The sequence below is a fragment of the Pleurodeles waltl genome, chromosome 11 (assembly GCF_031143425.1).
Source record: "Pleurodeles waltl isolate 20211129_DDA chromosome 11, aPleWal1.hap1.20221129, whole genome shotgun sequence".
NCBI classification, from domain to species: Eukaryota; Metazoa; Chordata; class Amphibia; order Caudata; family Salamandridae; genus Pleurodeles; species Pleurodeles waltl.
In genome coordinates, this window is record NC_090450.1 from 485447728 (window position 1) to 485472093 (window position 24366).

Consider the following 24366-nt stretch of genomic DNA (forward strand, 5'->3'; position numbering starts at 1 on the left):
GACAACATAGGGATTCTGTAATGAGCACTGGGCCCTGGCTAGCTGGATCCCAGTGAGACAGTCAAAACACCCTGACATATACTCACAAACAGGCCAAAAGTGGCGGGAACAAGGCTAGGAAGAGGCTACCTTCCTACAGTCCTGAAATGTTTTGGAATGAAAGACATTATTCACCACCTTCTCAATTTTGAACTTGGCCTTGGAGAGGCTGGCCTGGAGGTTTTGTTATGATGAGTGTTTAATGGCCCTCTCTAACACAGACTCCTGCAAGGACTCTGACAGCAGTCAAGCAGTAACAAACTGATCACTGTGCAGGGTGTTGTGGCAGAATGCAAGTTTCATTCAAGCCAAGTGTGTGGAAATTATGGCTTTGCTTGAGTTTCCTGTTCGTGTTCTAAATGGGTGGTGTGACAAGGAGGGGAGGTAGGGGGGATGTGATGGGGGAGGTAGGGGTTTAAGCATTAGTGCTTTGCCTCAGACGTACCACTGGAAGTTATGGCTGTGCCTTATACTGTACTGATCTGTGGCATGGGCACATTAACATTGCATGTATCCAGGAGTCTCATTCCACACAAGCTGAACTGGAAAAGGTGTCCAAACGTTGGAGTGGATAGGTATTTGGCAATGGTACTCAGCATATGCAAGATGGGTCCTAGTCTGGATAGCCCCAGGGGTACCATTTGTACACAACAGAGTGATGATAGATACAGAGGGTCAGTATGTATTGTTAGATGGCATGCTAGATGGCTGGCCTTTGTTGGTGGTGTTGCTATATGCACCCAATGCACTTCAGGGTGAGTTATTTGACTCCTTGCCCCAGGTCAGCTCCAAGATCATCAGGCACCGGGGGTCTGGGTTGGTAAGGTTATCAGTATACATTGCAAGGAGATGGGCCGCTCAGTGCCCCATCTCCCAGCACACAGGGGTTTCACGAGATGAGACATTTCTGTCTTTGGACTGAAGCTGTGGAGCTGCATGATGTCTGGAGACCGGGACACTGTTGGGAAAGCACAGTATTTGTACTATGCACCGGGGCATCAGATACATATCAGGCTTGGTTATATTTTTGGTAAAGCTGAATTCTGACCCATGGTGGTTGCTCAGATTACCTAGGACAGACCCTATCTCATCATAACCCCTCAAATTACATTGCAATGGAGGGAGTGTGTGCTTTGATTCCAACTTAGAGACTTCTGCTCGAAGCCCTTCATGACCCAGACTTCCGAGACACTGTTGGACCCACTTGCTTCACTACTTCATGGACAATAAGGGTTCTTTTGGGACAACAGGAACTCAGTGGGATGCGATGAAGGTGATCCTGCAGAGGCACTGTACAAAACCACCTGCGGGGCGAGGATATCCCTACTTCACAGCCTGTTGGCTCTGGAGACACAGCTGAAGGTGGCTGAAAAGGAGGCAGTAAGGGTGGGCAAGACCTAAACACGACTCACAGCTTTGCGTAAGCAACTTAGAAACAAATTGTGCCAACTCAGCAACATTGATTGCAAAGCCTTCCCCTCTAGGCAACACGGAGATGGTGACAAACCTGGTTGCGCCCTGGCACCGTTGCTGAAATCTGCCATGCCTAAAACCCTGATAGAGAAGATCTGTGATGCTACAGGTAACATGGTGAACACAGAAGCTGGTTTAAACACAGTGGGACATATTTAGAAGCGGCTTGCACTGCCCGTGCATCACTTCATCTGACCCATCAGTGACACAGGCTACAAACCTGTATCTACAAGGCCATACAAAGCCACTTTGTGTGGCTTTTCATGGCATTGTAGATATGGAGTAAGGCAATACAGTGCAACTCACTGCATTGCCTTACTCTGCATCTGCGTGGGTGTTCCCATGCAACACCCATGGTTTTTGACACACTTCCAGATTTACAAGGATTTGTAAACCTGAGAATGCATCAAAAGCCTAAGCCTCCTCAGTGGAGGCGTAACAAAGAAAAATAACTTAATTTTTCCTTGTTTTTTCCTCTTTCTATGAGTGTTGCTTTCTGCAGCACACATAGAAGAAGGCAAGCACCTTCATTGATTGTTTCTGTGCATAAAGGCGTCCCTTCCTGCACAAAAAACAATCATCCCTACAATGCAGATACTATTGCACCATAGTGCAAGGGTACCTGCTTTGGTACACGGCAGCCAATTGTGCACCAGTCCAGTGGAAGAGGACAGAAAGGTGCCGTATCTCACAGATATTGCAAATTCCTGCCCTTTTATTTTGATGCAGGGCAGCACAGCAAGAAGCCTTGCGACTCTGCCCTGCGCCAAAATGTTCTAAATAACCACCAGCATTAATGGAGTACTACAAGGTGCTCTATTCCCCCCACCCACCGAGCTGACCCCCGGACACGTCCAGGAATGTGTACATTTGGCTGCCCTCCCCGCTTGATGCCCCTACAAATACTGATGTTAGAGGAACCCTTGCAGTTAGAAGAGTACGAACAGCGATCCATCAAATGGCCCGATACAAGGTGCCAGGCACTGATTGGTTCCCAGTGGAATTGTATGCTACTTACAGTGCAACCTTTGCCCCCAGGCTGCTCGAAGTATATCAAGAGGCACACTGGAAAGGACTATTACCAGCCTCTCTAAGAGAAGCTTTTATAGTTGTGCTACCTAAACCTGGCAGGGACCCCATCAAGGTGAGCTCCTATTGCCTGTTGTCAATGCTTAACAGTGATATAAGATCCTAAGTAAGGTGCTTGCGAACAGACTGCTGCCCCTGTTGCAGATGCTAGTGCATCCCAATCAGAGTGGATTCATTCCCTACAGGGTAACTTTCTACATTACTCCAAGCTCTGACACATCCTGGGATCAATGGAGGGAGCTTCTGACCTTCAGATAGCAGTATCCCTTGACATTGAGAAAGTGTTTATACCCTGGGTTGGTCGTACCTGATGTTGGTACTGGAGAGCCTCAGTATGGGATCTGGGTTCTTCGGTTGGGTGAAATTGCTCTATATGGCCCCAAAGGCCAGATTGAAGATGGTCCCCTAAGTGTCACACCAGTTTGTGATTGGGAAGGGTAACTGGCAAGGATGTTCCTTCTTGCCCATAATTTCCCCCCTAGGCATGGAACCCCTCAGAGTCTGTTGTGGGCCCAGAGCCCAGATTGGAATGTAACAATGGAGATACGCTTGCATGTCATATCCCTGCATGCCGCCAATTCCCTTATTTATGTACGTGGTCATAGATGATTGTTGCTGGCTCTGTATGAATTGCTGCAGCTTTTTGGGGAAATGACAGGCCTCAGGATTAACTGGGGGAAGTCTTGCCTACTCTCCCTGCACAGTGTGGGGCCAGCAAAGAGAACAGAGTTGGGATCCAGAAGGCTGCCCTGGTATTTTGAGATCTTCTGATATCTCGGGTCAGTGTTTACTACCCAGACAAAGACCTCCTGGATGGTAATCATGATAGGGCACTGATGGCAGAGCATCATTCTCTAGCTTTTTGGACACACCTTCCCCTCTTGCCCTTGGGTTGGGCATCCATAGAGTCCTACCACGTCTCCTGTAACTCTTGCTGCCTTCACAGTGATGCCCGCCCAGTCCTTCTTCAAGGACATAAGAGGAGTGATGTCAGATTTGTTATGGGGGCGGACCAGAAGAGAGTATCGATCACCAGGCTCCAGAGGCCGCTAGTGGAAGGAGGTCTGGGCATTCCGGGCTGCAAGCTTTTTTTTCCCGTGGCTCAACTACAGTGGCCTATGAAATGGCTCATTGGTGGTGTGTCGGCAGAGAGTGAGGTGATTCAGAATAAACTCAAGGGCACTACGGTGCTAGATTGGTTGACGGCAAATGGCTTACAGCCAAGAAAAGTGAGCAGATTGGCCTCAATAGCTAAACTCTGCTGGGATAGGTATGTTAAGTCCGGGCACTATCAAGTGCTATATTCCCTATAGCTGCCGCTGTGAAGTGTACAGATGTAAGGGACATGTTAGCCGTTCACGACCCAATGCGATTGTCCCAGCTGTGAGCAGGGCTAGTCATGCCTTAGTCATGCCTTACTCCTCCCCTTATGAGTGATTTCAGAGATGTTGTTATTTTCCTTTCATCACAGGACCAGTTTGAATCATGTAATGCTTTTGAAACCTTGTGTAATTTGGCAACTCAGTTATTAACATAATGGCAATGTCTAAAGCAGGGCCTCACCCAGGTAATCCTGGAAGCACATGTCAACTGTATACAACCCCTGGGCCTCACCCAGGTAATCAAGGAAGCACATGTCAACTGTTGACAACTGCCGGTTCTTTAATGATCCTCCTAATGGTAAAAAGACAGTTGAGAAACGTGCAATTACAATAATGACTAACAAGTTCCTCTGTTGTCCCCATGTGTTTCCTTGCACCTGGTTTGAGCTGGTTATAAAAGCCGATATTTCAGACTGAATCCTGCTTAGCCTTGTTTAACTTGGAAGTGATGCTTACCTGTCTCCGGTCTTCAGCAGCCTTCCCTTCTCAGCGGCAGTCCTCTGTTCACAGTGACACACATAACTTCATAGCGACAAGCTTCTCCTCGTAGCGAAGCCCTTCAGGAGTTCCGACCTTGTATCTCTGATCTTTCTGCAGTTACCACAGTGCCTGTAAAAGTTGGATAGCTTGCAATTCATCTCTCGCATCACACTTTCTTGCGCTGCCAAAAAGACAGGAGTCATCCCAAATAAGGTAACTTTAGTTTTTCTTTTTAATTTGGGATCTGGATCAGCGCTGATTAATCAAATTTATCTAAAGCCAGTAATGATATTCTGATCAATCTTGTGATTGAAAAGACAGTAGAGAAAAGTCCTCATTCTTGTAATAGCTGTGCCTTCCTGGATCTGGTGCTCATAGCTGGACTTCAATCCATGTTTTCATGATCAGAATGTGATATTGGTATAATCTGATCGCCATTGTATATTTGCATATGAATCTTGAACTATTGAGACTCTTGAACTGTTGATGAATTTGAAGTAGTTTTGTTATGATTAACCCAGTCACTTTCTCTCAGTGAAATCCTTGTACATGATAATTCCAGTTCATGATAAGTCTTGAATCACTCCGGGGGATGCTTCTAGTGTGAATTATTGGTATGTTGACTTGACCTTAGTTAATGCCAAAGATCTATTTAGTTTTTCTTGTTTTAAAGTGTGGTTTTATTACATGGAAATTCAAGAACAGACCCTTGTATCTGAATAATCCTGATTGCTAGTATCCTGAATCCAGAACCAGAATCCAGATATCCTTGAGTCCAGCTTTGCCCAGAGTTAAGAAATCCAAATATGCAGAAATCCTGGTATTTCTCTTTTTCTCTCTCATCCCAATCCCCCCTTAGAAACTCCTATGGTTGCAGTGTGTCCTTTATTTCTGCCCTGTCTGTTCTCATTGGGATTCAGGGATTATTGTTGCCCCATCGGAACCACCTGAAGTTCAGGTGAGTGGTTTGCAATGCCCGACTCCGTGGTGTGAAGCAGGGGAAAACCAAATAAGGGACCTATATGCAGAGGGAGACCTGCAGTCCTTCTGAGATTTTCAGACAGCTCTTGACTTGAGGACAGACCACTTCCTGACGCACAGTACATTTGTGAGAGACACATAGGGGGTGGGTCAGGGGGAACTGCAGTGCATCCTGGCTCACTGATTAGACAGACTGGTTGTCATGGTGTTGGATACCTCTCTGCAGGCTTTGGGCAGAGGCTAGACACTGAAGAGCAAGCTCAAGTGAGAAGCATGCTTGGGTGTGGCTTTGGCAGACAAGCAGCGGTGGATTGCACTTGAATAGGGTAAGTGGGTATCTCATAATGTCCGCCTGAAGTTCACCCAGTTCAGTTATCTACACCAGAACTACCTCACACATTACAGGTTACACAAGATGTTCCCTGGCTCAGCCCCAAAATACCTGATCTGCAGGTATTCAGGTGCAACATTCTTTTGTATTGACTGGGACTGCCTGGGGCTGGCACAGATATGGGTGCAGGTTGTGGAGATTATCTCATAGGTGATAGATGTGCAGTCAACCCTCAGATCACTTGCTATGCCTTTTGGGTATAACAAAATGTATGAAACAAACTAAACATTACCTGGAACTGGCAGATGTGGCTATGATTTTATTTAAGCGCCACACTGCGATGTCTTGGAAAGTGGCCCAAATGCCCCCATAGACATGATGGATCTGGACGGTACATAAGTGGGCTGAGGCGGAAGCTGACACCAAGTCCTGGGATCTGCACACCAGGATGGCGTTTTGAGCTGCCACCTTATGGGATACATATGTGATTAAAACTGCTGGATAAACTGAGGGACCCCTCATAGTGAGGCAAATGTTCAGAGGTCAGAGATTACTACTCACAACCTAGACTGGGGGCTCAACCTGGATACCTAGCATTCTTTGCCACCCAGGGCTGGTTGACGTGTGCCTTGTCACCCCCCTACCTTCTCAATGCTCCCTTGCCGTACTGTGTTCATACTAGGGAAATTATCCTATGAGCAGTGTTGTTGCACCCCAAAATTAGTTTTTTGTTCTTCCTTTGATAAATGTTATGATATGTCTTTCTGTTTTTGATGATGCCCCTGCAGGACCCGATCTCTGCTGGGTGAGTGTGATGCCACACCAATGCAGCTCTGACCGTATACGAGTACCGCATTACTACAGGTATTGATGTTATATTCCCTGCTATGTCAATGATCTATGTACAAGTTCCAGTGTGAATTTGAATGCAGTTATTTGTATTCAGAATGTCACAAAAAGATAATGCTAATAAAGACTTATTAAACAAAAAAAAGGAGAAGCAGTCTGCTGTATGGTTCTTCACCCTTGGTATACAAGAAACATGAAATGTGCACTTCTGTAACCCAGTAACATATATCATCATACTGCCAGTGACTGAGCCCAGTCCCCCTCAAAAATGTCCCATAAAGGTTTGTAGTCCATCTTCACAGTAAGAATTTCACCTCGAAGAACATTCTGAAATGTATGTAAAACCCAGTGCACCGCCAAAGCCTACTTCTTTATGACTGATTATTTTATCACCAGACCTATTCCTCTCAGAGCTTTGGATGCAAATGCAATTGCTTGTATCATGCCATATTCCTCCAGTAATATAACTGTCACAAGTACTTTACACTCCCTGTTGAGAGAAAAGTGTTAAAAATAAACACATTTCCCAAAATCATGTTGACAGTCACGCATCCTCAAATCGTTGATGACAAATAAAATCAATAGTCTAATCAGTAACTTCTGTAAACCGTGCATCTTTTCTGCCAGTGTTGCTATAATTCTTTTGGAAAATTCAACCATTTCAAGAAAGGTGACCAATTCATCTTTGTTAGGTGGAATGCCAAACTGGTAAAACATCTTTACCAGATCCTTCTGGTGTTTAACACCTCCTGCAGTAAAGCAATGGCCAGGAAAATTATTCTCCTGCTTTCTGAAACAGCATTTCTCAGCCTTTTAAGGGTAATTAATACTCCTCAACCAACATTACACTTCTCTGACTCTTTCTTCTTCTTATCACTTTTTTATATCTTAAACCGTCATTCTGATAACACCTGATAAAATGTCACTCTCTCAATATTTACCAGCAAGGACACCATAGCTTGGAAAATGGTTGATGCCTTTATCACACCAAAAGGCAAACCTACAAATTGAAATGCGCCAATAGACAATTTAAATGCTACCAGTTCCTGCTATTCCTCATGCAATCTAAGCTGGAGATACGCAGAGGTCATATCTAAGTTTGTAAAACATTTAGCACCGGCAAGATCCAACTACAATTTGTTATGGTTGGAAAGGGAAATCTATACACCACAATATCCTTAATGAATGTCTGCAAGTCTATATATAATCTGATTTCCCCAGAGCCCTTTTTGGATGCTAATATTGGTGCTTACCAATCTGTGGTTTGTAAAAGTTTAATGCCACCAGCTTTGCAAAGTTGCTCCAGCACCTCCTTCACTACACCTTGCACAACCACTGGTAGTAGTCTCCTCACTTTACGAGCTAGGTTGGGCTCCTTTCTTCCAAACAATCCAGTGTATGTATTATTCAGACAACCCAAGTGCTTATTAAGGACCTTCAAAAATAAGCCTTCACAGTCTAAACACAATTCTCCTACATCAAGTACTTGGCCCTGGGAAATAGCATTATGTTGCAGAAACATGCCTGATACTCATTGGTGAGGCCACCCTATAATGCAATCTCCCTTTATAGACACCTACATCTGACCTGTGATATTATCTCAGAATTCCATAGTTGTCTGAAAGCAGCTGATTGTCTTTGTGGCTTGCTCACCATAGCCACCAATCTAATATCCATCCTCTACATTTTGTTTTTACTTTACCATTTTAGCCATTCAAATATTTCTTGAATATCTCTTCCGCAGTCATAGCAATACGAGAACAAGAGTGGAACATCATTTTAACTATGCATTGTTTTATCTCGACTACTTCAGAAGGATTGCCATCATCCTTGCATGATAATTTAACCTTTGCATTATCGCATATTTAGAATGAAAGGAGAAAAGGATGCAGGTCAATGTGGCAGCTGTGGTGGAAAGTGCATTGGCTACCCAACCAGCAATTTTTCACAACTTCCACCTCATTCAAAGTGTGGATGGTTTTCGGAAAATGGAGATGCTTTGACTCCGCTACTGGGAAAACCATTACATGCAGAAGTCGCAGGTGAAAATATCTTTGGTTAAAGGGTCCATGTAATTTAGTGCTCATAAACTGAGAGTTGAACATGTAAAAACAAAATCCATAAAGAAATTGTTAGAAGCAACAAGAACAGGGGTCTCCAAACTGTTCAGTAATGAGAGTTACTTCTGATCAGTGAAGATATTTGTGAGCTACTAACGACTTATTTTTCCCAGAGACCCCCATGCCCATCTCCATTGACTCTGTGCCTAATTTCCATGTATCCAGTTACTATGTATGAACCAAATACTTAGGGCCTTGTTACAGCCCTGGCGTTGTAATGACCGCCACGGTTGTGGTGGCGGTCGAACAGACACCAACGCTACAGTCAAGCGCCATATTACAGCCGTGGCGGTAGCACCGCAGTCGGACTGCCAGATTAGAACTTAACGTTGGCCTGGTGGTGCTGGAGGTCCTAACCTGCTAGGGCAGCGCTGCCCTTGGGATTACAGCCCCTTCTCCGCCAATGATTTCATGGCCCTAACACCACCATGAAAAGACTGGCAGAGACAGGGTGCAGTGGGCCCGGAGGGGGGGGGGGGGGCCTGCACTGCCCATGCACTTAGCATGGGGCCCCCCTGGACAGACCCGTTGCAATGTTCACTATCTGCTTTGCAAACAGTGAACATTGCGACGGGTGCTGGTGCACCCCATACACTAAAGCATTGCCGCCAGTTCTATTACTGCTGTAGGCCATTTCCCTCTGGGCCAGTGGGTGGAAACTGGCTGACCCAGTGGGAAACTTGTAATGGGCCTGGCAGCGAGGCTGCCACACTGATGGCAAACTACCCATCGGGACTTCGGCGGATGGGCTTTTCCATCCGCTGAAGTCATAATAAGCCTCTTAGGGCCAGATGTAGCAAAGGTTTGCGACTCGCAAACGGGCCGAATCGCTATTTGCGACAGTGCAAAATCGGAAATGGGATGCAAAAAGCCAATTTCCGACTCGCAAAAAGCGATGGGACCCGTTTGCGAGTCGCATCCGTTGCGACCCCATTTTGCGACCCGCAAATACCAAGTCGCAATTTGCGAGTCGCAAACCTTATGCAATTGCAACTCGCAAATTGCGACTAGTCGCAAAAAGCCCATTTTGCATGTCCCATTTACCACTAACTCAGAGCAGGTGGTAACTATTACCAAAGTATAAAAGGAGACCCAGAAGGCATCTGGGTTACACAAGATGGCGGAGATATACCTGATAGCAGTGAGAAGGAGAGTCCACGCAGCCCAGCAGAGGAGGAGGAGGGGCCACAGACAGGAGAAGATATATAGAACAAGGCAGACTCTTTTTCAGCAAACTGAGGACGAGATCTATGACAAATACCGCCTTAGCAGCGCAGCCATACTAGAATTAATTGATTTACTCAAACCACAGCTAGAACACCAGACTCTGCGTGGCTGCGCCATCCCTACGCATGTGCAAGTGCTATGCTCACTGCACCTCTTGGCCTCAGGGAGCTATCAGGGGGTCATTGCTGTGGCAGGTGGGGTATCCCAAAGTGCAGTGTCAAGGTTCCTCAGGGCCTTCCTAGATGCCTTAGTCACGCACATGTCCCACTTCATATACTTACCAAGGAATGAGGCAGAAATGAACAGCACCAAGCTGGACTTTTACCGCATAGCCCACTTTCCCCATGTCATAGGGTGTGTAGATGGGACACACATTCAAATATGCCCCCCTGCTAATCTAGAACACCTTTTCCGCAACAGAAAGTGTACCCACTCACTCAATATTCAGGTTGTTTGTGACGCCCATTATGTCATCACTGACATTGTAGCTAAGTTTCCAGGCAGTACCCATGACTCATACATTTTTAGGCATAGTGGGATACATCAACGCCTGGAACGTGGGGAATTCGGAGACGGTTACCTCCTAGGTAGAGCCACAGACACTTGCAGACATACACACAGGTCACTGTGCACGACAATCTGGACTTCCTAACAGTGCACTTTTGTGCCCAACAGGTGACAGTGCATATGCTCTCAGGCCTTGGATCATGACTCCGTTTTTAACACCCAGCAATGATTCAGAGAGGCAATACAACAGTGCACATAAGAGGACCAGGAACCTCATCGAGTGCACCTTCGGACTCCTGAAGGCAAGATCCAGATGCCTCCACCGCAGTGGAGGTGCCCTCCAATACACCCCCATTACCGCATTCAAAATTGTGGTCGCATGCGCCATCCTCCACAACATAGCCACCCGACGTGGGCTACCTCTCACCCCTGCAGACCCAGATCCTGATGATGAAGAGCAAGAACAACCACATCGCCATCATGGGGATAGGAGTATGGCAAATCAAGGCAGACTGAGACGGGAACACATTGCAACACAATATTTTGGACGGTACGTGTCAACTCCCACCATACTCAACTATTAACCAACAACTCCATTTGTTAAGTGGAACAAAAATAACTGTTTTATTAGTGTATTAAAGAAACTATTCACAAGTAAAGATTGTCCATGGGCAGGAAAATGCCAACCAGGCATGTGGCACGTTAACGTCATGTGCCACATTTAATGGTCCAGGGTGATCTCTAAGATCTTCTGCCCCTCCTGCCAGCCTGGCTGGTCCCTGGTGCTTCCGTGGTGCTCTGCCTGCCACTCCTGAGCACCCTGCTGTCAGTGACAGAGACACTGCTCACTGTTGAGCCCTCCTCACTGTCCTGGGGTGTTTCCCCTGTGGCCCTCCACATTTCCCGTGTCTCCATCATTTCGATAATGTGGGTGAGACGTCCCAGGCCCCTAGCCACATCCCCAGCGAAATGGCCCATCTCCACTTGCAGCCCAACTGTCCTCCTCGACAGGCCTGTGGTATTCATGGCGAGCCTGCCGATGGATGTGGCCATCCTGTCCAGTCTGTGCAGGAGCTGCCGATCCCTGCGCCGCCCACCCTCGGCCTGGGCCAGTAGTCCTCCCGCCAGTTCCCTCATGGCAAGGGCAAGGTCCCCAGTGTTACTGCAGATCATGTCCATCCGTGTGTTGAGGTGCTGCATGCTGGCATGGTTGTTGCGCACAAAGCGGTGCAGCACACCACTAATTCTGCCCAAAATTCTATTCTGTAGGCGCTGACCACGCAGCAGATGTGCCTCACTGGTGCTGGGAGGAAGTAGCCCGGATGCAGACTGCAGCCCTGATGGTATGGACCTGCGACGCCTGCGCAGCGGTGGCTGCCCTGTGCTTCCACCTGTCTCATCCCTGCCTGTTGCTGGGGCAGCCTCTTGTGGAATTGTTGCAGCAGGTGTGGCTACTGCAGGGATGCTGCTGACCGTGCAGGTGGGGGTGCTGGTGGGTCCTGGGGTGTCCTCATGGGCCTGGCTACTTGGAGTGTTGGTGGTGTCTTGCTGGAGACCTGTGGGACATGGGGAACAGACTGTCAGTGTCCACTATCTCTTGCACACTTCCTAATAAACATTTGCCTATGAACTGCCTACTTGACTACATTTCCCATAATGCATCATTCTGGCATTTGCAACCCTGAAATGGAGCTATCTTGGTTGTGCATGCCCCTGTGTACATGGTGGGTGGGGGTATGGCATTGATAGGGGTACAGGCATATCACATGGTACTCACCGGTTGATGTGCTGGGCTCTGAGGTGTCCAGGTCGCCAAATCCAGACACTGCCTCCTGCTCCAAGGTTTCTTCCACCCTTTCTTCCAGGGGTGTGGGTGGTGGCACAGACGATGGTCCCCCTCCTGTGCCTCTCATCTCCCGGAGCCTTTCAGCCACCCTCCCCTTGGTCCGGGAGCGGAGGTCATACCACCTCTTCTTGATGTCGTTGATGGTCCTATGGCTCACCCCCAGGGAATTAATCTTGTCCTGTATGTCCTGCCACAGCTGTTTCTTTGTGGCCTCAGGAACATTGAGGGCTGATCTCCCAAACAAGTCATCATAGTGCTGACAGCATTCCTCTATCAGCACCTCCAGCTCCCTCTCAGAGAATTTCAGCTTCCTCTTTCTTGGTGTTCCCTCCATGGCAGCTGCTGTTTGTCCTGTGATAAATTCGGCAGTTATAAAAGGGTGTGGTCCTGCCTCCTCCCAGGTGTATTAGGAAACTTCCTGGCTGTAATGTCATCATCATGTGCCAGGAAGTGTTTCCAGAGTGTTCTGGAGTGGTTTCTGGAGTGTTCTGCTGCACCTGTAATCAATTTTCAAGGTAATCGCAATTTGCGACATCTACTCGCTAATTGCGAGTTCGTTTTTTGCACACTCGCAAAAAGCGACCTCGCAATCTGCGGACTCGCACACTGCGTTGCGAGTCCGGGTGCGAGTCGCTATTTCGCCACGGTTTTATTCCTTGCATTCCAAATTGCGACTCACATTTTGCGAGTTGTTTCAACTCGCAAAATGCGAGTCGCAATTTTTTGTTTTGCTACATCTGGCCCTAAGTGTCTCCCTAGCTAGAACCAATTATAAGAATGATGCTGGATTTGGGTTGTCACCTTGATTTAAGACATTTCAATTAACAACTGTCACAGAAATAATAGTTATAATTACAAGACATACAAGAAAATCAATCTTACCATCAATACAGAATGATGCCCTCTAAGGCTGTGTAATCTGGAAGTTTGAAAGGACAATTCTGAAGAAGCCATTGGTAGTCACAGTATGTGGCCGTCAAATGGTGCAAAATCTTGCTGAATAACAAATACATGGTTTCAAATAGGTATTACTTTTTCATTGCAGGTCTGACAAAATTGCTGTGTTTGTTACCGTCCAGATGAGCTCAACATCACCTTTGTTTTATGCAGCTATTTGATACATGAAGGAAAGTGCTACTTCTACTCTCTATTTTGTATTCTTTGAAAAAGTTAAAAGTTCACTTTCAAGTTTTTGTGACACCAGCCACCAATTATATTCTCATTGTTCTCTTTATGTTTGTTTTGGTGGTATTAAGTGTAAGAAATTGGGCTGTTGTTTGACTGGGGTGTGAGACATGGCCAAGCAACATCCACACTCCCTTGCAGGGTGAACCACAAAAAGTCACTAAATTAATCTGTGCTTAACCCTATGTAGCTTGGCACAAAAAGCAGTCAGGCATAACTTAGACGCCATGTGTAAAGTATTTATGCAGCACACAAACAGTAATAAAGTAAAAATCCAACACAAGAAAAATCCCAAACCAATTTAGAAGAATAGAATACATTGTAATACATTATTTAACACCAAAACTACAATAATCCAATCAGTAGAACCATAGTTATGATTTTTTAAAGTTTTCAGTAAAAACTAGCACTTACAAGACCATGGACATCTAGTCATATGAGACTAAGTTGAAGTCAAAAGTTAAGGCTGACTGCAATGGAGTGGGTGGCCCGGACAGCTCTTACCTCCAGACTTAGAAAAATTCTTGAAGAAAACGTTCTGACAATGTAAAGTTCAGCATGGGCAAGGCCGGAGGAATTGTCTGAGGAGGGAGCGTCATCATCAGATAGCCTTGGGTTGATGCTGCGGTGAAGAGTTCTATGTTCATATTTAGTTGCTGAAATGGAAGTCAAAAACCTCCAGCAGGACAAGGCAGAGGGCTGTGGTTCCATGAGGTCAGATACCCCTTTGGCGAGGACAAGGCACTGCTAAAAAAGATTAGCTGTTGTGGAGAAGAACATAGTGGGAGAAGCTGAAAAGTCAATCTTACCAGCAACTCACCCTGGGTGTATAGGCGAGGAGGTTGGTCCCAATCTCCTCCTGGTCCCCAGAGTAGTTTTGGCCAAAATTTGCCAAAGCCCTCAGTTTTTGGAGTTTGTCCATCTGGGCACCTTTAGCACCACAACCAAGGATCCAGCCTTGGTTGAGCCCTGGTGGGACACCGCCTGGGGGTTCAGGACTCACTCAGGCTGGGTCCAGGTGCTGGTTAAAGATGGTAAGAGCCTTGTATGTCCCTATGGATCTGAACAGTAGACCATCAAACTAGAACTTAGAGTCTTTTCTGGTAGTCCTGGGAGCAGATGAAGATGTAGGGTTCAGCAGCAGGGCTGCGCTCTGAGCAATCAAGGCAGGCTCCAGGCAGCAAAGCAGTCATTTCAGCTGCATCAGCAGTCTGGCAGAGTGCACAGAAGGTCACAGTAGCAGGCAGTCCTCTGAGAGTCCTTCCGCAGATCCATTAGTGAACTGAAGAGAGGGACTGAATGACCTATTTTTATACCCTGGTGCCCTTCTTCTGGAAGACAGGAGAAGCTTCTGGTAAGGTTCTTTGATGTGCATGGAATTACCCAACTCCCCTGCCCTGGCTTTAAGCTGGCTGCAGTGACAATGAAGGGTCATTAGGCCCTTTGTGTGACGCAGAGCACAGACTATTCAGTTGTAAGTGGGGCTGTGCTTAGCTTCACCCGCATCCTGCCCACTGAGGAACACCTAATCCCTGTACTGTGTGATTGTCTGAGAGGAATTCCACAGTATCTGTCAGCTACATCCAGTCATGTGACCCAATACGGGTTGAAGGCACAAAGGGCTAAGGGTAGAAGAATGCCAACTTTCTAAAAGCAGTGTTTTCAAAAGTGTAATGAAAAATTTGACTTTAACGTTAAAGAGAGTTTGTTGATACAATTTCATAGGTACCGAATGTGACATAGCTACCTGCTCCCAATTAGGCATTACAGCTTATTAAATGTAAAAAGGAATCCCCTGTGTTGTCCAATGGGACAATGGGAAGGGTAGGCCTCACAGTAGTGAAAAATGAATTAAGGTGTTTTTCACTAGCAGGACATGTAAATGTTCAAAGTGCATGTCCGACCATTGTCATCACTCCGTCCATCATCCTTTTGTGTTGCTAATGTCGCCCTAAGTGGGAAGGGTATGCCCAGACGTGGGTCCCTTGCTCACTGTGCCACTGGAATCAAGCTAGCCTGGCTGAAGAAGGGTGATACCCTGAAACCGGAGCCAGGGTGTTTGTTTCCGGTCCACGGAGAACCTGACCTGGCTGTTCGGGCTAGACTGTTCCCATGAGGAACAGGGTCAAGACTGATTTGCATATGGCTGGGTCCAAACTGGGGTGGCATGGTGAGCAAAAGAACGATGGATTAAACCCAGATCTGTGACTGGGGGTGAGTGTTTGCATTGTCAGCACTCCGTCCATCATCCTTTTGTGTTGCAACCATTTAATTACACAGCACCCTGCCCTATGGGCCATCTAGGGCGTACCTAAGGGATGAAGTATACGTATTGAAAGAGAAGTTTAAGGCTTGGCAAGGGCGTTAAAATGAAAAATCAACATGGGAGTTTAAAACTGCACTCAGACTACAATGGAATGGCCTGGGATATGTTTTAAGATGCTACCTCAGTGGGTGGCACAATAAGTGCTGCAGGCCCACTGGTGGCATTTAATTTACAGGACCCAGGTACACGGTACACTACCATACAAGAGTAATATAGGTAAAATAAATATGCCAATTATGTATAAGCTAAAATAACCATATTTTATGGAGAGAGCACTTTAGCACTGGTTAGCAGTGGTAGAGTCCTAAGGCCAACAAAACGATTTCAGCAAAAAGTGGAGGGAAAGAGGCAAAACGTTTGAGGGTGACCCTGCAGAGAGGGCAAGCTCCAACAGTAAATATTGCTTTGTTCTTGTTCAGCTAATACAAAGCTTTGAAATATGTTTAAGATGCTTATGTCCAGCTAAAGTTTCCTCAGTTTCAGGAAACATTGATTTTTCTTGTCCAGCTAATATAAAACTGTGTAAGATGCTGAATACCCTTCTCTTCACCTACTCTTACTGGGTGTTAGTGAGTAAACACGTCTTTCTTATAGTTCAACCAATAATAAACTTTGAAAGACACATGAAACACACATCTCCACCATATAGTGAGGAACTCTCCTGTAATCTGGAGTATAGCCTGAGAGGGGCAACTCTGATGCAGTCGTTCAAATGCTCGTCAGTCATATGTGTTTGAAGCTTGGAGTTTCATATCAGAGAAGCCTGATTCAGAAAGATAAGTATCTCTAAACAGGGAAAGAAGTTTCATCACAGCTGTGTGGATTTTCTTGTATTTTTTAGCATCCACAAGACTCCAAAAATATTGCCAGTGTGCCTTACTTTCAATTCAACTTCATTTTTAAGAGTGACAGTTTCCATCTATATAGTAGCAGAGTCAAGATTAGGCAGCACACTAGTTTGTTTAGAAATGTCACTAATATCCACTTCCATAAAGGGGTTTGAATGAAACATCACACAGGGCTCCAATTGCTCAAAAACATGAAATCAGACCTGGAATTCTTGATTAGGCTAATCAGGAGGCACCCTTATTTCTCAGTGTCCAGGATCTCAGTCTCAGCTTGGTATTGCCAAAAGGATTTGGAGCACAGAGGGAAAGTGCTTCATCTTCCTTTTCTACACATGCTGCACGGAAAGGTTACGTTTTGATTTGAATGTTTGGGCTGAACTAATCATGTTGGTGATTGTCTTGTTTGTTTCCTTGTAATTCACAGTTCAAGACATTTAGGGGCTCATTCTGAGCCCGGCGGGCGGCGGGAGCCGCCCGCCTGGAGGGAGCCGCCAAATGACCGCACCGCGGTCAAAAGTCCGCGGCGGGCATTCAGACATTTCCTCTGGGCCGGCGGGCGCTCTCCAAAAGAGCGCCCGCCGGCCCAGAGGAAATGCCCCTGCAACGAGGACGCCGGCTCAGAATTGAGCCGGCGTAGTTGCAGGGGTGCGACGGGTGCAGTTTGCACCCGTCGCGTATTTCAGTGTCTGCATTGCAGACACTGAAATGCACAGTGGGGCCCTCTTACGGGGGCCCCTGCAGTGCCCATGCCATTGGCATGGCACTGCAGGGGCCCCCGGGGGCCCCGCGGCACCCCCTACCGCCATCCTGTTCCTGGCGGGAGACCCACCAGGAACAGGATGGCGGTAGGGGGTGTCAGAATCCCCATGGCTGCGGAGCGCGCTCCGCAGCCATGGAGGATTCCCCCGAGCAGCGGGAAGTCGGCGGGAGACCGCCGACTTTCCGCTTCTGACCGCGGCTGAACCGCCGCGGTCAGAATGCTCGTGGGAGCACCGCCAGCCTGTTGGCGGTGCTCCCGTGGTCGGTGGCCCTGGCGGCCACCGGCCGCCAGGGTCAGAATGACCCCCTTAATTTTCCCACTACATCTGTTGAAAATGCTAAATTGAGAAACCACTTTGTGCTTGATAACTGGTATTTTCTTTTCTAGACTCCATGAAAGCTTTGGCTTCTGGTAAGTGAAAAATTGAATGTATGCAACATTTTCCCTTGCTAAACCATCAGATCTTAGTATGCATGGAATGATATTTCTTCAAGGAATAACTGGAATGTTTGGTGCTGCTTGGCCTTGGCTCTGATTAAATTATATTTAAAGAGTCATCATATGATCAAACCCCATTACCTTGGCACATATTGCTTGTTGATCTATAGTGTGATTAATATTGGAGGGAAATCAGGATCTGGTTTACTACTGGCAATGAAACCAGATAGACATCCTATCAATGCTGATGCGCCATAGGTTGTTACCGCCTGTAACCTTTTCTAGTGGGACATTTTGTTTAGCAAAATAATTATTTGCCTTATTGAATGTCAGCACCTCTGGATGTGGTTTTCATATGCAATACATTTATATATTCCTCTTTATTGGTGAAATCTTCAAAAACCATTGTAACAGCCATTGTCAACTGGGCAATATCATCACTCTTATCAACCACTTAATCACACAGAATAGAAAAATATTTGCCTGCCTTTAAATGCATGCTGCTCCAGCTGCTCTAACGTGTTTGCTGAAAATCCAGATGCCCTTCTTGCCACAGCGTTTGCCCCTAACTGAACATGGTGAACATAATTTCAGGGCTGTTTTTGAAACCTTTTATTGAGGACTCTGTCACTAGAATCATTGCTTCCTGCACCGCAGCTCCATCAGAAAATGTTGCTTTGTGCGCGATTTAATGATGAGTCACTTTGAAAGATGCTTCTGTTGCTGCATTAGCTTTCATGGCTGACCTTGTAAAAATAGATTGCTGTGTCTACAGTGCAGGTTTTGGTTTGTTTACTTTTTGTGACAGCCTGGTTCCTTTAGTGGCCTTTCTCCCAAAATGCATATACATTGTAAAACAATGCCTGCCGGCACAGCCCTTTTTCCCGCTGCAACTTTTGCTTCACAGATTAAATATACACAGTTGTCTGTAATTTCTGTGAATAAAAATGTGTCCTCCCACTCGGGGTGGAAGCAGTATGTTTTACTCTTTCACATTTTGGAGGGACCTGGCTTTTCATACATGTTTAATTGTTTTTTTTCCAACTTTTTTTATAGAACAGTACACAACCAGTACTAGATTTCAGTCAATATACATACAAAGTGAACAAATGCTTGTCATATAGCAGCTCAGTCCATGACATCACTATAAAGATTGGGCAGAAAAAGTGTCTAGTGCAAACATTATTATTATTGTTAATTTATATAGTACAGAATAAAATGTAACAAATTTCGTAGTTTAGCCAAAAAGGCGGTGACATTTGAGTAAGACCTATAGTGCCTAGCAAGATTTTACAAAGTGCAAGATGCAGAATAAAATCAATAATGGTTGTCTGAACCATCTGTTGCTAAAGAAAAGATCTAACGCACAATGTGACTTAACACTCTAATAGTCTACTACAGATGAGCACGTTTACCATTCCCACCTATATTTGATATCTAATTTTAGTTATGTATCTCAGCATTTGCCCATGATTGTTAAAGTTGTAAGCAAAAATGGAAGTGTTCATGAAGTCAGCATTCAGTGCATGACAGGCAAGAGTACCATGTGGACTCCTTCAATTGTATTATATTTCAGGCAATCTGTGATTAGCAACCCTACTGGCTAATTAAAAATCACCAATGGAAAGTGAGATAATTAACTCACATTAGCTATATTTAATTATGTACAATGGACGGCTGCATTTCACAAATTACCCTAGATTTGATACAGCATGACCGAAGAAGAGCCACATACTACGGGTTGTGTGGAGTTTAGCTGACTTCTACAAAGAGGAATAGTAATCCAATCATAAAGTTGAAAGACTTGAAATTAATTTCTGTAGGAGGCTGGCCCTCTATGTAGTGTGCAAAGCTAGGCACACTGTGCAAGGGGTCCAGGCAACCACACATCGGTTTACAGAGGTAAAAACTAGATCACCTAATGCTCTAATTGTTATGGTAACTTGGTGTAACAGTTAGGCCAATCTTGTAGAAGTGCAAAGCATTTGTTGTACTCACAGTATCAATCATGCAACTCACACATTCGAAGGAATAACGTGCGACCAATTTATAAAAATACTTCAGAATTTTATATACACTTAAGACCAAGATTATCAAAATTGGTTAAGTACTTTCGGAGATAGGAGTTTTTGAAGTTTAAAGAAAACAGTCTTTCTGTGCGTAACTACGCATCATAGGAATCAATGGAATGTCACCTTTAAAAATACATATACAATTGTACAGTTGAGTTAGCAAGTTCTCCTATTGCGTGTCCGTCGAGGTCATCAGTGGGCACGCTATGCCAGCTGGAGAAGTTCGGGCGGCTCCTGATTCTGGTATGAGCAGCTGGGAAAAGTTTCTGGAACTTGTGCAGGGCCACTGCAGGGGACCACTTGGAAAAGCACTGTACAGGTAGAGGTGGTTCCTTGTGGTCCCTTTGGAATTGAGGTTGCCAGGGGTGAGGAACCCTTAGGACACAGCAGGTTCCTCGTTGCAGGACACAGGGTGAACGGGTGCAGAGCGAATTGGTGATGCAGGAGCTGTGCACAAAGATGCCTTTGGGATGTGGAGGTAAGTCTCTTTCAGGATCACTTGCAGGACAACAGGGGCACTCTGGTGGGAGGTCCAGGGTGTTCCCAAAGTCCCTTGACTGGGGTTTCCACTTGGTCCTTTTTCAGCCCAGGGCAGGCTGGTTTTCCTGGTGTCCAATGTCAGCTGGCCTGTATCCAGGGTATTAATATGGTTCAGCCACTGGAGGGTGCAGTGTCACTAAACGTAGCACACCTGCAGAGTTTATCCTTCTGGTTGATCGTGTGCTGTCAGGTATAGCTCTGACTTTTAGTTCACGAGTTAGTGTCCAGTCAGTGAATTGACCATCACTGGGTTGCTGGTTAATTTGTTGTTGCGGAATGGTACCTCCACTCTGGAGGGAGTTCTATGGTGACTGGCAAAGCTTGGAGGTCCCCTGTTTTTTTTAGGTCAGTCCCGTTGTCCAGCAGCTTCTCAGCTTCGATTGCCGGGTCCTGGGTGCAGCATGCAGGGTTTGGCGCCTTTTCTTTGTGCAGCAGGTCCGCAGTTCTCATGCCTTGGATCTTCTTTGTGCTGCTCTTCTTTATGTTCTTTGAATATGATTTCTTGATCCAGGGATGCCCACTAAATATTGAATGTAATGGGTGTTTTAGGGGGTACCTAGTAGTGTCCAATGGGACACTCACCTTTGGGTAGCTACACCCACTATACTGACCCCTTCCTGTGGGAAGAATCAGTTCCCTAACCCTGATTGGCTATTTTCCTTCCATCTAAGATGGAGGAAAATTAAATGGAGTGTCCACCTCGAAGGCAACACCTTAGGGGTGGTGCATGCCAGGTGGGGCCACTCCTCCTACTTTTTGGGTGTCTCTTCTCCTTTGCACCTGTCAAAAGCTGGGGTTTGCAAATGGACTGACCATATCAGACATTAATAGTAATCAATAAGAAAACATTTCTCAGTAATTTTCATCTGTACACGGAATACATTATGGGCGAAAAAACATGCACACCTACATTCATAAGCAAATCATGGGTAAGTGAAGGACCAGGTGGTGTGTTAATCTGGTACAGTAGTACAATCTCTAGGTAACCATAAGGAATTATAGAGATATTGTATGATTATAAAGAGGCATGTCGCCAATCTTCTAGGGTATTAAGTCCCTCATTTATGGTGCCACATTTTTCCATCCAAAATAATTCCCACTTGGTCAAGATATAGGGGGTCATTACGAGCTTGGCGAGCGGCGGTAACCGCCGTGCGGCCGCACTCCCGCGAACCCCATTACGACATCCACGCTGGGCGGGTGCCGCAAACCTAGTTTGCGCCCGCCGGCCCAGCGGGGATGAGGCCGCAACATAGGAGCTGGCTCCTAATGGAGCCGGCGGTGTTGCGGCCGTGCGACGGGTGCAGTAGCACCCGTCGCGCTTTTCATTGTCTGCTATGCAGACAGTGAAAAGCTGCCTGGGGCCCTGTTAGGGGGCCCCAGGACACCCCTTACCGCCAGCCTCTTCCTAGTGGTGCAAACCACCAGAAACAGGCTGGCGGTAGGGGAGTCATAATCCCCAAGGCAGCGCTGCCCTGGCGGATTATCACTGCCGGGGCTAAAACGGCGGGAAACCGCCGGCCCCGGCGGTACGACCGCGGCGCTACCGCCCTGGTCGTAATAAGGGTCTCCGTACCGCCAGCCTGTTGGCGGTACGGACGCCACATTAACCCTGGCGGTCTCCGACCGCCAGGGTCGTAATGACCCCCATAGTCTTTGTCTCCTCCTCTTAGCCCCAAAGTTGAACAGATTACTTTCCCTATAATTCCTGATGGTTACCTAGAGATTGTATGTTTTTTTTCGCCCTTAATGTATTCCGTGTACAGATGAAAATTACTGAGAAACGTTCTCTCATTGATTACTATTAACACTATGGGCCTCATTACGACCCTGGCGGTAAAAACCGCCAGGGCCGTGGTCCGCGGGAGCACCGCCAACAGGCTGGCGGTGCTCCTTTGGGCATTCTGACCGCGGCGGTACAGCCGCGGCCAGAAACAGAAAGTCGGCGGTGTACCGCCGACTTTCCGCTGCCCAGGGGAATCCTCCATGGCGGCGCAGCTTGCTGCGCCGCCATGGGGATTCTGACCCCCATACCGCCATCCTGTTCCTGGCGGTTTCGGCCGCCAGGAACAGGATGGCGGTATGGGGTGTCGTGGGGCCCCTGGGGGCCCCTGCAGTGCCCATGCCAATGGCATGGGCACTGCAGGGGCCCCCATAAGAGAGCCCCACTTAGAATTTCAGTGTCTGCTTAGCAGACACTGAAATTCGCGACGGGTGCTACTGCACCCGTCGCACCCCTTCCACTCCGCCGGCTCCATTCGGAGCCGGCTTCCTCGTGGAAGGGTGTTTCCCGCTGGGCTGGCGGGCGGCCTTTTGGCGGTCGCCCGCCAGCCCAGCAGGAAACCCAGAATAACCGCGGCGGTCTTTTGACCGCGCAGCGGTATTCTGGCAGTTCCCGTTTGGCTGGCGGCACCCACCGCCAGCCAAACTCGGAATCACCCCCTATGTGCTATCTTTGTGACCTGCTTATTCTCCATTAATTTAAGAGTCCAGCCACATGGAAAAATGCCCATTCTTGATAACATGATACATTTTCCCTGGGAGTCGATGCCCGTATATAATATACAATGGTGGATCAGAATTTCAAAAGATGAACTTGCCCCCATTGTAATACAGGGGGTCAGCAAAATTTAGATGTAACATATCCGTGCCAAATTTCTGGTGTATACAAAAGTGATTGGTCGTATAGTATTAATTTGATTATCTTCTTGTGACAACCATATCCTATAGGCTACACGCTACTGAGAAGCGAATATATACCTCCCGAGACACACACTTTGTCTAATTGTGCGATACTCAGCCCAAGGCATTTATTCACTTATATACGCCACTTCCCTTGATCGCACATAACAGATCAAGATAACACACATTCGCCATATACACGCGGATATGTTTTTTCCCCATCGCGTTGTTAGGCGGACCAGAAAGGTAACTGGCTGTATTAACATTGCCTCGGTCCGTACCCGCAGCCTTGGAATAGACGCTGCCGGCAGAGCCCATAGGGAATATGATACTTCTCATTGGCCCTGTTATGGACCAATGAGAAGGGTGCAAGCCCCAATTTGCAAAGGCGCCATTCCTTTAAAAGCCACGTTGTCAGACGGACGTGAGGCTTCAACAGATTTCCCCTGGCTACACGAGCGGACACAGTAAAAAGAATATAAAAAAGTTAGTGACAGATAGATAAGCCCTATTTGGCTGATTAACCTCCAGAATCTAGACTGAGTGTACATTTATCCTTATAGATATCGTGAAGCACTTCCCAGCCACCATTATTGTATGGCTGACTCGCTACTAACAACATTGACAGAATCTAATGGAGGATATTATACCATCAAATGATAGCCATAGTCCAGGCTTTGTTCCAATTTGCGATTTAGACTGAACCATTAATCATGTCAGTAACTACACATATTATTATGATGTCTAAATTAAATACACTATGTTGATGAATAGGGAACAATTAAAGTTGTTATGTCCCCATTAGGAAGACGACTTTGACCAGAAGACCATAATTATTAACTGGAATTTTTAGGTGAGCGCTTATTCCTAGCCCCATTGATATAAATTAATTGGACTAATTAGTTAGGTCCCTTATTAATCTGGATACTTAAATTATTTTTAGGTGCTACCGAAGAGAAAATATCCCCAGTCCTGATGATAACACACTATTGATTTATGTCTATACATGGGGTCGAAACGTCGACATGAAATTGAATGTGGATTGAAATTGTAAAAATTCGAAGTGACTTTAGGGCCTCCTGGATTGACGGAGACTTTGGAAGTCCACATTGCTCTTAACCACCTTCTGTATATCTTGTATATAACATTATCACTCCCCTTCACAATATTCACCTTCACTGTGTTTTAAGA